This window comes from Salmo trutta, chromosome 10 (genome assembly GCF_901001165.1).
Source record: "Salmo trutta chromosome 10, fSalTru1.1, whole genome shotgun sequence".
Classification (NCBI taxonomy): domain Eukaryota; kingdom Metazoa; phylum Chordata; class Actinopteri; order Salmoniformes; family Salmonidae; genus Salmo; species Salmo trutta.
The window spans coordinates 3,779,136-3,794,207 of NC_042966.1; the positions used below are offsets into that span (position 1 = coordinate 3,779,136).

At 42.5% G+C, this 15,072-nt stretch overlaps 1 pseudogene; it reads right to left on the bottom strand.

Moving 5' to 3' along the window:
• Positions 1 to 12,966, bottom strand: part of LOC115200784 (ankyrin repeat and fibronectin type-III domain-containing protein 1-like) — a 40,459-nt pseudogene extending 27,493 nt beyond the window's left edge.
• Between the last annotated feature and the right edge of the window lie 2,106 nt (positions 12,967 to 15,072).

Below are 15,072 nucleotides of genomic sequence, written 5' to 3' on the forward strand. Positions count from 1 at the left end.
AGCATGTCAAACGCTGTTAAAATCAATTGTTATGCGATTTTCCTCGTAAAATAGCGATAATATTCCAACCGGACAACCTTGTATTCATTCAAACAGGTGAAGAAATAAATGGCCAAGTCTCGTGAATGCGCATCGCCTGTCTCTAAGCCACCAGGCAGACCACTCTCAAACAGAGTTCCTGTACCTTGCCCAGAGACAGCAGACGCCCCAATCCACTTTCTGGCGCCTTCAGAGAGCCAATGGAAGCCTTAGAACGTGTCACGTAACCCCAAAGATACTGTAATTTCGATAGAGATGCAACAGAAGGACCACAAATTGTCAGACAGGCCACTTCCTGCTTGTAATCTTCTCAGGTTTTTGGCTGCCATATGAGTTCTGTTATACTCACAGACACCATTCAAACAGTTTTAGAAACTTTAGAGTGTTTTCTATCCAAATATACTAATTATATGCATATTCTCATTTCTGGAAAAGAGTAGTAACCAGTTTAAATCGGGTACGTTTTTTATCCGGCCGTGAAAATACTGCCCCCTAGCCCCAACAGGTTTTTAAGGAGAAGTGTATCTATAATTCTTTGAATAACAGTTTAATATTTTATCAACGTTTATGATGAGTATTTCTGTAAATTGATGTGCTCGTTCACCGGAAGTTTTGGGAGGCAAAACAATTCTGAACATTACACGCCAATGTAAAAATGGGGTTTTTGGATATAAATATGAACTGTATCGAGCAAAACATACATGTATTGTGTAACATGAAGTCCTATGAGTGCCATCTGATGAAGATCATTAAGGTTAGTGATTCATTTTAGCTGTATTTCTGGTTTTTGTGACGCCTCTCCTTGCTTGGAAAATGGCTGTGTGATTTTTCTTGTCTAGGTGCTGTCCTAACATAATCTAATGCTATGCCTTCACCGTAAAGCCTTTTTGAAATCGGACAATGTGGTTGGATTAACGAGAAGTTCATCTTTAAAATGGTGTAAAATAGTTGATTGTTTGAGAAATTTGAATTATGAGATTTTCTTGTTTTGAATTTGGCGCCCTGCTATTTCACTGGCTGTTGGCAGTGTGTCCCGCCGGTGGAACACTAGCGTCCCACATACCCCAGACAGGTGGGTGACATCATTCAGAGTGAAAATAACACAGAAAAGTGTGACTAGGCAGGGTTTGGTTCCTCTGGATTTCAATGGGACACCCAATATGATGGGAAAATTGTATGTCGGGTTCCGAGGTATAACTAAGTTATTCTAGTACTCTGTCTATATTTCAGCTTGACTCAGTATCTATCACGTCACCCTGTCTCACTTTGGCTTAAGTGTGTTTTCATGCATGAGGTGGTGAGGGTAGGCAACAACACATCCGCCACTCTGACCCTCAACACGGGGGCCCCTCAGGGGTCTGTACTTAGTTCCCTCCTGTATTCCCTGTTCACCCACAGCTGTGTGCCCGCACATGACTCCAACACCATCACTAAGTTTGCTGATGACACGACCGTGGTAGGTCTGATCACCGACAACGATGAGACAGCCTATAGGGAGGAGGCCAGGGAACTGTCAGTGTGGTGCCAGGACAGCAACCTCTCCCTCACCGTCAGCAAGAATAATGAGCTGATCGTGGACTGCAGGAAACGGAGGGCTGAGCACGCTCCCAATCACGCCGACGGGGCTAAAGTGGAGCGGGTCGAGATCTTCAAGATCCTAAGTGTCCACATCACTAGTTTCAAGTTTTAATGTCACCTGCACAAGTCCAGTGAAATACCTTTCTTGCAAGCTCTAACCCCAACAATGCAGTAATCAATTTCAATGTAGTACTAAAAATACATAAGAGAAATAAAAATAAGAAGAACACGAGAAAGTAAGTAAGCTATATACAGGGTCAGTTCCAATACTATATTTGCAATGTGCAGGGATACTGAAGTGATAGAGGTAGATATGTATAGGGGTAATGTGACTAGGAATCAGGATATATGATAAACAGAGTAGCAGCAGCGTATATAAGGATTGTATGTGAGTGTGTGTGCATGTCTGTACAGTCAGTATAAATCTGTGTCTATGTTATGTGTGAGCAAATTAAGTGAGTGTGTGTGTGTGTGTGTGTGTGTGTGTGTGTGTGTGTGTGTGTGTGTGTGTGTTGGAGTGTGAGTGTGTGTGTGTTGTAGTGTGAGTCTGCGTAGAGACAGTGCAATTAAATACAAGGGTCAACTCAGATAGTCTGTGTGTCCATTTTTTTAGCTATTTAGCAGTCTTGTGGCTTTGGGGTAGAAGCTGTTCAGGAGCCTACCATCAAGGACCTCTATACCAGGCGATGTCAGAGGAAGGCCCTAAAAATGTCAGACTCCAGCAACCCAAGTCATGAACCAACAGAACCCTGAACAGCTTCTTCCCCCAAGCCATAACACTGCTAAATAGCTAACAAAATGGACACACAGACTATCTGAGTTGAAAACCCTTTTGCCACACCAGTCTCAACGTCAACAGTGAAGAGACAACTTTCTAGGCAGAGTTCCTCTGTCCAGTGTCTGTGTTCTTTTGCCAATCTTAATCTTGGATTTTTATTGGCCAGTCTGAGATATGGCTTTTTCTTTGCAACTTGGTTTAGAAGGCCAGCATCCCGGAGTTGCCTCTTCACTGTTGACGTTGAGACTGGTGTTTTGCGGGTACTATTTAATGAAGCTGCCAGTTGCGGACTTGTGAGGCATCTGTTTCTCAAACTAAACACTGTAATGTACTTGTCCTCTTGCTCAGTTGTGCACCGGGGCCTCCCACTCATCTTTCTATTCTGGTTAGAGCCAGTTTGCGCTGTTCTGTGAAGGGAGCAGTACACAGCGTTGTACGAAATCTTCAGTTTCTTGGCAATTTCTCTCATGGAATAGACTTCATTTCTCAGAAAAAGAATAGACTGACAAGTTTCAGAAGAAAGTTATTTGTTTCTGGCCATTTTGACCATGTAATCAAGCCCACAAATGCTGATGCTCCAGATACTCAACTAGTCTAAAGAAGGCCAGTTTTATTGCTTCTTTAATCAGAACAACAGTTTCAGCTGTGCTAACATAATTGCAAAAGGGTTTTCTAATGATCAATTAGCCTTTTAAAATGATAAACTTGGATTAGCTAACACAACGGGCCATTGGAACACAGGAGTGATGGATGCTAATAATGGGCCTCTGTACGCCTATGTAGTATTCCATAAAAAATCTGCCATTTCTAGTTACAATAGTTATTTACAACAGTAACAATGTCTACACTGTATTTCCAATACATTTTATGCCATTTTAATGGACCAAAAAATGTGCTTTTCTTTCAAAAGCAAGGACATTTCTATGTGACTCCAAACCTTTGAACGGTAGCGTACATGTCTACCTCAATTACCTCGTTCCCCTGCACATCGACTTGGTACTAATACCCGTGTATATAGCCAAGTTTCTGTTACTCTTTGTGTATTATTATGACTTGTATTATTACATGTTATTACTTTTCTTTTATTTCTCTATTTTCTTTCTCTCTGCAATGTTGGGAAGGGCCGTAAGTAAGCAATTCACTGTTTGTCTACACCTATTGTTTACGAAGCATGTGACGAATAAAAATGTATTTTATTTTATTTGATGTATGTCCAGAGGCATCATGCCCATAGAGGGCACAGGGGCATATGACCACTCAGATTTGCCAGCAGCATACCACCCTGCCTCCCACTGATGGCTTGCTTCTGAAGCTAAGCAGGGTTGGTACTGGTCAGTCCCTGGATGGGAGATTAGATGCTGGTGTTGGAGGTCCGGTAGGTGGCACTTTTTCATCTGGTCTAAACATTTTTTAAATATCCCAATTCCCCAGGGCAGTGATTGGGGACATTGCCCTGTCTTTTGGATGGGATGTTAAACGGGTGTCCTGACTCTCTATCTTGACTAAAGATCCCATGGCACTTATTGTAAGAGGGTTAAAATTACCCATCTGGCCCACATACCCAATCTGGGCCTTTGTCCTGTTTAAAATGTTTTAATAAATAATACATTAAAATGATTGTTGTTGTCTCTCTGTAATACTACTAGCCACCTAGACATTTTATGAAGTTGGCATTAGCTAGCCCAGATAGGTTCCCAATCTCCCAACTTCATAACTAGCTGTCAAGAAGCCATTTCAGTTTATTAATACATTTAGAGTAGCTAGCTTGTCTAACTATCTTCGCAGGCATGCCTGCTGGCAAGGTTGGTAGACTCTAGAAAAGCAAGCAATAACTAAATGACCTGAATAAGACTCACATTTACTAGATTTTAGCAGCAATGCAGAGAATAATATTTTGCTTCTTTAAAAAAAATAACCACCAGTCGAGGATACAGACAGCTCAAGAGGACACCTTCTCTGCTTAGATATGCAGAAAAATATGCATATTTTTTTGACATAAAATTAAGCGAAATTATTATGGCTCTAGATTGCAGGAAAAAGCTGTTTCAGGTGTTTGAAATATGCAAAATTCTCCAACTTCCAGAAAACCACCCCACAGCCATCCTCATGTACTTTGTGCCCCCTTAGATTTTTGGGGTGCATGACAGCCCTGTCCATGTCTCAGTATGTCTCAGTGTTTTGTCCCTTTCTTGTACCATCTGAGCAACACAGGACCACTATGAGTCTATGCCTGTCTATGAATGCCTATATCTGTCTCCCTCTGTGTGTCTCTGTACAGTATGTCTCTTTGACGTCTCTGTCCCTGTCTGTCTCAGGGAGCCACAGACAGACTCTGTGAAGTCTCCTACAGCAGAATCAATGGCTTCCTTTCAAAGCCCAACGAAAGCCCTGCATTGTCTTTGATCTCAATTCTCTTCAGATGGAGTTTGATTACAACGTTCTTATAAAAACGCTGACTCTGTATCCTGGCTAGGGCTGATGGGAGAGCCCTTTATTTCTCTCCCCCTCTCCCTCTCCCTCTCTTTCTATTTCCCTCTCTTTTTTCTTCATGTGTTATTTGGGCTCCGGAGAGCAATCAAAGAGCGAACTTCAGTAAACACCACTTTCCCTCAAGTGTTTTCAATTTGGTGATACCTTTATAAAATGTCTGGATAGGTTCTGGAAAGGGAGTGCAAACACAAATAGTCTGGAAGAGCTCGGTGAGGCCTAATCGTTAGCAGAGAGTGAGACGGCGGAGGCTGCTAGATCACAGGCGGCAGAACGGCCTCATGAAGATATCGCATGAAGATGACTAACAACACCCCCTGAGCACCATTGTGTTTTTCGTCTCTCTTTCTTCCTTCTCTCTCTGCCAACTTTGACATACTCTAGTGTGAGAACGTGCTGTTGTTTGGTGCGTGGTGAGAGGTTGGTTGTTCTGCTGGTTGTGGTTGCTGTGGCAACTGCTCTGGTTGCCGTGGCGGTGGGTACAGTTGCCACGACGATGGCCATGCTTGCCAGAGTTAGAATGAAGTCACTTTTAGACGCTGATCTATAGTCAGTTTTGCGGGCCTCCCGAGTGGAGCAGCGGTTTAAGGCACTGCATCGCATTGCTAGAGGCGTCACTACAGCCCCGGGTTTGATACCGAGTTGTAACACAACCGGCCATGATTGGGAGTCCCATAGGGCGAGGCACAATTGGCCCAGTGTCGTCCAGGTTAGGGAAGGGTTTGGCCAGGGGGTTCTTTACTTGGCTCATGCCGCTCTAGTGACTCCTTGTGGCGGGCTGGGTGCCTGCAGGCTGACCTCGGTCGCAAGTTGAACGGTGTTTCCTCCGACACATTGGTGCGGCTGGCTTCCGGGTTAAGCAGGCGGGTGTTAAGCTAGGGGGCAGTATTGAGAATTTTGAAAGAAATATGTGCCCATTTTTAACTGCCTCCTACACCAACTCAGAAGCTAGGATATGCATATTATTAACAGATTTGGATAGAAAACACTCTGAATTTTCTAAAACTGGTTGAATGGTGTCTGTAAGTATAACAGAACTCATATGGCAGTCAAAACCCTGAGACAAATTCTTACAGGAAGTGGATATCTGATGTGTTGAATTACTTTTAAGCCTATGCCATTGAAACACACAGGGACTTATTAATCATTGAGCACTTCCTACGCCATCCACTAGATATCACCAGTCTTTACAAAGTGGTTTGAGTCTTCTACTGTGAAAACTGACCGAACAAGAGACTTGGAAAGTTGGTCATAAGCGGATGGCCTATACTACTCTGGCGTGCGAGTGCATGTTTGGGTACTCTCGTTCCAATATGTTTTAAAAGAGAATGCAATCGTCCGCCTTGAATATTATTGAAGTTCTGATTGAAAAAGGCCCTAATGATTTATGCTATACAACGTTTGACATGTTTGAACGAACGTAAATATATTTTTTTCCCTCTTTGGTGAAGACAAGTCCGGCGGGCGACGTTCATGTTTTTGAGTAGCCTACAGGACGCGCTAACAACACAGAGCTTTTCGGACATAAATTATGAGCTTTTTCGAACAAAACTACATTTGTTATGGACCTGGGATTCCTGGAAGTGCCTTCTGATGAAGATAATCAAAGGTAAGGGAATATTTACATAGTATTTTTGATTTTAGATCTCTCCAACATGGCGCCTAGTCTGTATCGCCAAGCCTATTTTTCTGAGCACAGGACCTCGTTTATTGCAAAGTGTGATTTTCCAGTAAAGTTATTTTTAAATCTGGCAATGCGGTTGCGTTCACGAGATGTTAATTTATAATTCTTTGAATGACAATATAATATTTTACCAATGGTTTCGAATAGTAACTATTTAATTTGTTGTGCTGATTGACTGACGGTATTGGAGGGAAAATATTTTCTCAACATCAACGCCATTGTAAAATGCTGTTTTTGGATATAAATATGAACTTGATAGAACAAAAAATGCATGTATTGTCTAACATAATGTCCTAGGAGTGTCATCTGATGAAGATTGTCAAAGGTTAGTGCATAATTTTAGCTGGTTTTCTGCTTTTGGTGATGCCTGTCTTTGCATTGACAAAACATTACACACAGCTATTTTAACGTAATCTAACTTCATGCTTTCGCCGTAAAGCCTTTTTGAAATCGGACAACGTGGTTAGATTAACCTGTTGGGGCTAGGGGGCAGTATTTGCACGGCCGGATAAAAAACATACCCGATTTAATCTGGTTACTACTCCTGCCCAGTAACTAGAATATGCATATAATTGTTTGATTTGGATAGAAAATACCCTAAAGTTTCTAAAACTGTTTGAATGGTGTCTGTGAGTATAACAGAACTCATTTGGCAGGCCAAAACCTGAGAAGATTCCAAACAGGAAGCGCTCTCTCTGACCATTTCATGGCCTTCTTGATCATCTCTAACCAAAACAGGGGATCTCTGGCATGACGTGACATTTTCTAACGCTCCCATAGGCTCTCAGAAGGCGTCAGAAAGCTGAATGGTGGCTTTGCAGGCCCTGGCTGAAAAACATTAGCGGATTTTGTAAGTGGTCGATCTGAGAACAATGAGACTGGGGCGCGCGTACCCGAGCTGACACCATGTTTACTTTCTCTCTCTTTGAACGAAAACAACCACTACCGGTCGGAATATTATCGCTTTTTTACGAGAAAAATGGCATAAAAATTGATTTTAAACAGCGGTTGACATGCTTCGAAGTACGGTAATGGAATATTTAGAAATTTTTTGTCACGAAACACGTCGGGCGCGTCACCCTTATTTACCCTTCGGATAGTGTCTTGAACGCACGAACAAAACGGCGCTATTTTGATACAACTATGGATTATTTGGGACCAAACCAACATTTGTTATTGAAGTAGAAGTCCTGGGAGTGCATTCTGATGAAGAACAGCAAAGGTAATAACATTTTTCTTATAGTAAATCTGACTTTGGTGAGGGCTAAACTTGGTGGGTGTCTAAATAGCTAGCCCTGTGATGCCGGGCTATTTACTTAGAATATTGCAAAATGTGCTTTCACCGAAAAGCTATTTTAAAATCGGACATAGCGAGTGCATATAAGAGATCTGTATCTATAATTCTTAAAATAATTGTTATGTTTTTTGTGAACGTTTATCGTGAGTAATTTAGTAAATTCACCGGAAGTGTTCGGTGGGAATGCTAGTCACATGCTAATGTAAAAAGCTGGTTTTTGATATAAATATGAACTTGATTGAACAAAACATGCATGTATTGTATAACATAATGTCCTAGGTGTGCCATCTGATGAAGATCATCAAAGGTTAGTGCTGCATTTAGCTGTGGTTTGGGTTTATGTGACATTATATGCTAGCTTGAAAAATGGGTGTCTGATTATTTCTGGCTGGGTACTCTGCTGACATAATCTAATGTTTTGCTTTTGTTGTAAAGCCTTTTTGAAATCGGACAGTGTGGTTAGATTAACAAGAGTCTTGTCTTTAAAATGGTGTAAAATAGTCATATGTTTGAGAAATTGAAGTAATAGCATTTCTAAGGTATTTGAATATCGCGCCACGGGATTACACTGGCTGTTAGAGGTTAAGGAGATGTTTATCTTTCAAAGGGTGTAAGATACTTGTATGTTTGAGAAATTTGAATTATGACATTTAATTGTTTTCAAATTTGGCGCTCGTGATATTTCACCTGCTGTTGGTAGGGTGTACCAGGGGCGGGACGCTTGCATCTTGCGGTTTGGCGGGTCATGTTTCAGAAGACGCATGACTCGACCTTCGCCTCCCGAGCCCATTGGATGTTGCAGCAATTAGACAAATTGGGGAGAAAATTCAGTTTTGTGTTTTACAGGTTAAGATTTGGGGAGGGTAAGCTTATCCTAAATCATTACCAAAAGTGCATCTTCTACTCATACTCTGGTTTATGATGGAACATGCTTCATATTTTCTTCAATAAACAACTGTTATGATCCTATAAGCTAAGGAGCAGGCGTGCAAGTGGGCACGCAGGCAAGCAGGTGAACAGACAGACAGAACGTTAGTCCGTCAGAACAAATACAGACAGCCAGACAGAAAGACAGACAGATAGCCAGTCAGTCAACCAACCAGCAAGCCAGAACAGGTACCCACAGTGGGGTCTCTCCTTGACTCCGGCGTGGAGCAGCAGCCTGGCCATGGGTATGTTGTTGGTCATGATGGCCATGTCCTGGGGCAGAAGGCCTTAACTGTTTGGGATGTTGAGGTCCAGCTCCTCCAGACTGTACTGGGACAGGAGTAACTGCACCAGGTCCATCTCCTGGTGCTCCACAACCTCGAACAGCACCTCGTTGCTCTGGAACTAACACACATAAACAAATGTTTAAAACCTCTTAGGGATAGGGGGCAGTATTTTCACGTTCGGATGAAAAACATGCCCAAATTAAAGTGCCTCCTACTCAGACTCAGAAGGTATGATATGCATATTATTAGTAGATTTGGATGGACAACAATCTGAAGTTTCTAAAACTGTTTGAATGATGTCTGTGCGTATAACAGAACTCATATGGCAGGCAAAAACCTGAGAAACATCCAACCAGGAAGTGGGAAATCTGAGAATTGTATTTCTTCTTTTGAATCCCTATCGAAACTACAGTGTCTGTGGGGTCACGTTGCACTTCCTAAGTCTTCCATTGGCTGTCAACAGCCTTCAGAAAGTTTTTTCATCCTTCTCCTGTTACTGGGCAGAAAATAGTAGCTCAGTCAATCAGTGGCCTGTCTGAGGACAAGGGACTTGGTTATGCACGAGCCCGCGAGGGCACCGTTCCTTCTTTTTCTTCTGGAATGAATACGCTATTGTCCGGTTGGAATATTATCGCATTTTTACGATAAAAATACCCTAAAGATTGATTGTAAACATCGTTTGACATGTTTCTACAAACGGTTATGGAACTTTTGAGCTTTTTGTCTATTTATTTGTTCCCCCCGCCTCGTGCCTTTGGAATAGTGTTCTGGACGCGCCAACAAAACGGAGGTATTTGGACATAAATGATGGACTTTATTGAACAAATGAACATTTCTTGTGGAAGTGGGAATCCTGTGAGTGCATTCCGCCAAAGATCAGCAAAGGGAAGAAAAGATTTATAACACTATTTTAGAGTTTGGTTGACGCCGTGACTTCGTGGCTAACTGTATAGCTAACTGTATAGCAGAATATTGAACAATGTGCTTTCTCCGTAAAGTTATTTTGAAATCTGACACAGCGGGTGAATTAAAAAGTAGTTTATCTATAATTCTTTAAATAATTGTTATATAATTTTTCAACGTTTATGATGAGTATTTCTGTAATATGTGTGCTCATTGTGCTCATTCACCGGAGGCTTTGAAGGCTAAACATTTTCTGAACATCACGCGCCAATGTAAAATGCTGTTTTTGGATATAAATATGAACTTGATCGAACAAAACATACATGTATTGTGTAACATGATGTCCTATGAGTGTCATCTGATGAAGATCGTCAAAGGTTAGTGCTTAATTGTAGCTGTGTTTCTGGTTTTTGTGACGCCTCTCCTTGCTAGGAAAATGGCTGTGTGGCTTTTCTTGTTTAGGTGTTGTCCTAACATAATGTAATGTTTTGCTTTCGCTGTAAAGCCTATTTGAAATCGGACAATGTGGTTGCATTAACGAGAAGTGTATCTTTAAAATGGTGTAAAATAGTCGTATGTTTGAGAAATTGAAATTATTCGATTTTTGTTGTTTTGAATTTCGCGCCATTAACGGGATCCTATCTCGAAGAGGTCCTCAACAGGTTAAAGAGATACTTCAGGATGTTGGCAATCAAGCCCTTTAACTCGTGGATACCATTTTTATATCTCTGCGAGCAATTTGAAGGAATTTTCGAACTAGCGTTAGTGCAATTGCTAACTAGTGTTAGCACAATGACTGGAAGTCTACGGTAACTGCTAGGATGCTAGTGTATACCAACTCTAACTTATATCATACTGGATGCAGAGATATAACAAATGGTATCCATGAGTTCATCTGACTAATGGACAAATTCCTGAAATATCCCTTTAACCTGTTAGGGTATAGGGGGCAGTATTGAGACTTTTTTGAAAAAAGATGTGCCCATTTTTAAATGCCTCCTACACCTACCCAGTAACTACAATATGCATATACTTATTATATATGGATAGAAAACACCCTAAAGTTTCAAAAACTGTTTGAATGGTGTCTGTGAGTATAACAGAACTCATTTGGCAGGCAAAACCCTGAGACAGATTCTGACAGGAAGTGGATACCTGATGTGTTGAATTGACTTTGAGCCTATGCCATTGAAAAACAAAGGGGGTGAATTATATTCTGGCACTTCCTATTGCTTCCACAAGATGTCCCCAGCCTTTACAAAGTGTTTTGAGTGTTCTACAGTGAGATCTGACCGAATAAGAGCCATGGAACGTGATGGTCCATCATTCACCCTGGCGCGCGATTTGATGGTGGGTACTCTCATTCCGAAACGTTTTAAAAGAAAACCCAATGGTCCGCCTTGAATTTTATTCATGTTCTGGTTAAAAAAGGCCCTAATGATTTATGCGATACAACGTTTGACATGTTTGAACGAACGGAAATATATTTTTTCCGTTCTTGAAGTGAAGTGAAGTCCGGCTGGCTTAGATCATGCGCTACAACACGGAGGTTTTTCGACATAAATGATGAGCTTTTTTGAACAAAAATACATTCGTTATGGACCTGGGACTCTTTGGAAGTGACATCTGATGAAGAGAATCAAAGGTAATGGATTATTTATATAGTATTTTCGATTTTAGATTCCTCCAACATGGCGGTTAGTCTGTATCGCGATGCGTATTTTTCTGGCGCAGTGCTCAGATTATTGCAAAGTGTGATTTCCCAGTAAGGTTAATTTAAAATCTGACAAGTCCATTGCGTTCAAGAGATGTAAATCTATAATTCTTTGAATGACAATATAATATTTTAGCAATGTTTTCTAATATTAATTAATTATTTTGTCGTCATGACTTGACTGCCGGTATTGGAGGGAAACGATTTCCTGAACATCAACGCCATAGTAAAACACTGTTTTTAGATATAAATATGAACTTGATAGAACTAAAAATGCATGCATTGTCTAACAAAATGTCCTAGGAGTGTCATCTGATGGAGATTGTAAAAGGTTAGTGCATAATTTTAGCTGATTGTATGGTTTTGGTGACGCATGTCTTTGAATCGACAATGCATTGCACACAGCTATTGTCAATGTACTCTCCTAACATAACCTAACTTTATGCTTTCCCCGTAAAACCTTTTTGAAATCGGTAAACGTGGTTAGATTAAGAAGATGTTTATCTTTCAAAGGCTGTAAGTTAGTTGTATGTTTGAGAAATTTGAATTTGTACATTTATTTGGTTTCAAATTTGCCGCTCTTGAAATGCACCTGCTGTTGATAGGGTGCGCCACAGGTGGCACGCTAACGTCCCAGGTAGCCTCAAGAAGTTAATGAGACTTTGGACTTCGTGTCACGACTTCCACCGAAGGTGGCTGCTCTCCCTGTTCGGGTGGTGCTCGGTGGTCGTCGTCGCCGGCCTACTAGCTGCCACCGATCCATTTTTCCTTTGTGCGGGATTGTTTGTATGTGTTCTACGTTAGGGGTGCGTGTCTGCACCACGGGGTTTTCGTTTTATTCGGTAGTGTTACCGTTTTCGAGACTTTGTTTAGGAGTCGAGGTTTCTCCTCCGTATGTGTAGTTAGTTTCCCTGCGTGTGGCGACTTCGTTTTGTGCATGTTTTTCCCTCATGTTGTTATTGAGTTCAGGACTACCATAATAAACGTTTTGTGCCACTGGAACTTCCTTGCTCTCCTGCTCCTGATTCCTGCACCCCCCTCCTACTAGGAGGCATTGTAACAGAATCCCGCACCACACTATGGAGTCAGCAGGAGCTGACGCGCTCTCCACTTCCATGGAGGAGCGTGTTCAACACCACACCACAATTCTCCACCGTCTCAGGACCGCCATGGATCAAGTGATGGCGACGATGGAGAGATGGGAGAGGGGTGGCCTGCCTACCCCTGCACCAGCCACATTCCAACCTGCACCACCACCTTCTCCGGCGTCATCTGGGCCCAGCGGTATTCGGCTCGAGATGCCGAGGGAGTACGATGGGACTGCTGCCGGGTGCAAGGATTTCCTGCTGTATCTGGCAACCATTCACCCGGCTCCTTCGGGAGGTGAGAGCGTGAACGCCCTCGTCTCCTGCCTGTCAGGCAAAGCTCTGGAGGGGGCCAACGCAGTCTGGGATAGACCAGACTCGGCGAAGGACAACTACCCAGAGTTCACCCGCCGCTTCCGGGCCGTGTTCAACCATCCCCCTGAGGGCGAGCGGCAGGTGAGCGTCTGTTCCATCTACGGCAGGAGACGAGGAGCGCCCAAGACTTTGCGCTGGAGTTCAGGACCTTGGCCACCGGCTCGGGGTGGAACGACAGGGCCCTGATTGACCACTATAGGTGCAGCTTACGTGAGGACGGCCGCAGGGAGCTAGCATGCAGAGACGCTACCCTCACCCTGGACCAGCTAGTGGACATGTCCATAAGGTTGGATAACTTGCTGGCTACAAGTGGGCGTCCGGATCGGATCCTGTTGGTTCCACCCCCCAGCAACTCCTCTCCAACCCCCATGGAGTTAGGAGGTGCTGCAGCGAGGGCGATCGGAGGAGGAGCCTCCTCCTGCACTGGATGTGGTCGGAGAGGGCACACTGCCGACCGGTGCTGGAGGAGCTCGTCTGGGAGTCGAAAGGGCAGGCCAAGCACTGTTCGGACACCCCAGGTGAGTCAGCACCAGGCTCACCCAGAGCCCCTGTTGGTCACATGTATTTGTTAATTTCTTTCCCTGAGTTTTTCCCCCATTATCAGCATAAGGCGCTAGTAAATTCAGGTGCAGCAGGGAATTTCATGGACCGCGGTTTCGCGCATAGGTTAGGGATTCCCCAGGTTCAGATGGACAAACCCTTTCAGGTGCACTCCCTAGATAGTCGACCATTAACCTGTTAGGGTATAGGGGGCAGTATTTTCACGGCTGGATAAAAAAATTTACCCGATTTAATCTGGTTACTAATCCTACCCAGTAACTACAATATGCATATATGGTTATATATGGATAGAAAACACCCTAAAGTTTCTAAAACTGTTTGAATGGTGTCTGTGAGTATAACAGAACTCATTTGGCAGGCAAAACCCTGAGACAGATTCTGACAGGAAGTGGATACCTGATGTGTTGAATTGACTTTAAGCCTATACCATTGAAAAACAAAGGGGGTGAGGAATGTTTTGGCACTTCCTATTGCTTCCACAAGATGTCCCCAGCCTTTACAAAGTGTTTTGAGTCTTCTACTCTGAGATCTGACTGAAGAAGAGCCTTGGAACGGCGATGGCCCATTAGACACCTTGCGTGCGAGTTGATGGTGGGTACTCTCATTCCGAAACGTTTTAAAAGAGAACCCAATGGTCCGCCTTGAATTTTATTCATGTTCTGGTTAAAAAAGGCCCTAATGATTTATGCGATACAACGTTTGACATGTTTGAACGAACGTAAATATATTTTTTCCGTTCTTGAAGTGAAGTGAAGTCCGGCTGGCTTAGATCATGTGCTACAACACGGAGGTTTTTGGACATAAATGATGAGCTTTTTTGAACAAAACTACATTCGTTATGGACCTGGGATTCTTTGGAAGTGACATCTGATGAAGAGAATCAAAGGTAATGGATTATTTACATAGTATTTTCGATTTTAGATCTCTCCAACTGGGCGGTTAGTCTGTATCGCAATGCGTATTTTTCTGGCGCAGTGCTCAGATTATTGCAAAGTGTGATTTCCCAGTAAGGTTAATTTTAAATCTGGCAAGTCCATTGCGTTCAAGAGATGTAAATCTATAATTCTTTGAATGACAATATAATATTTTACCAATGTTTTCTAATATTAATTAATTATTTTGTTGTCATGACTTGACTGCCGGTATTGGAGGGAAACGATTTCCTGAACATCAACGCCATAGTAAAACGCTGTTTTTAGATATAAATATGAACTTGATAGAACTAAAAATGCATGCATTGTCTAACATAATGTCCTAGGAGTGTCATCTGATGGAGATTGTAAAAGGTTAGTGCATCATTTTAGCTTATTGTATGGTTTTGGTGACGCCTGTCTTTGAATCGACAATGCATTACACA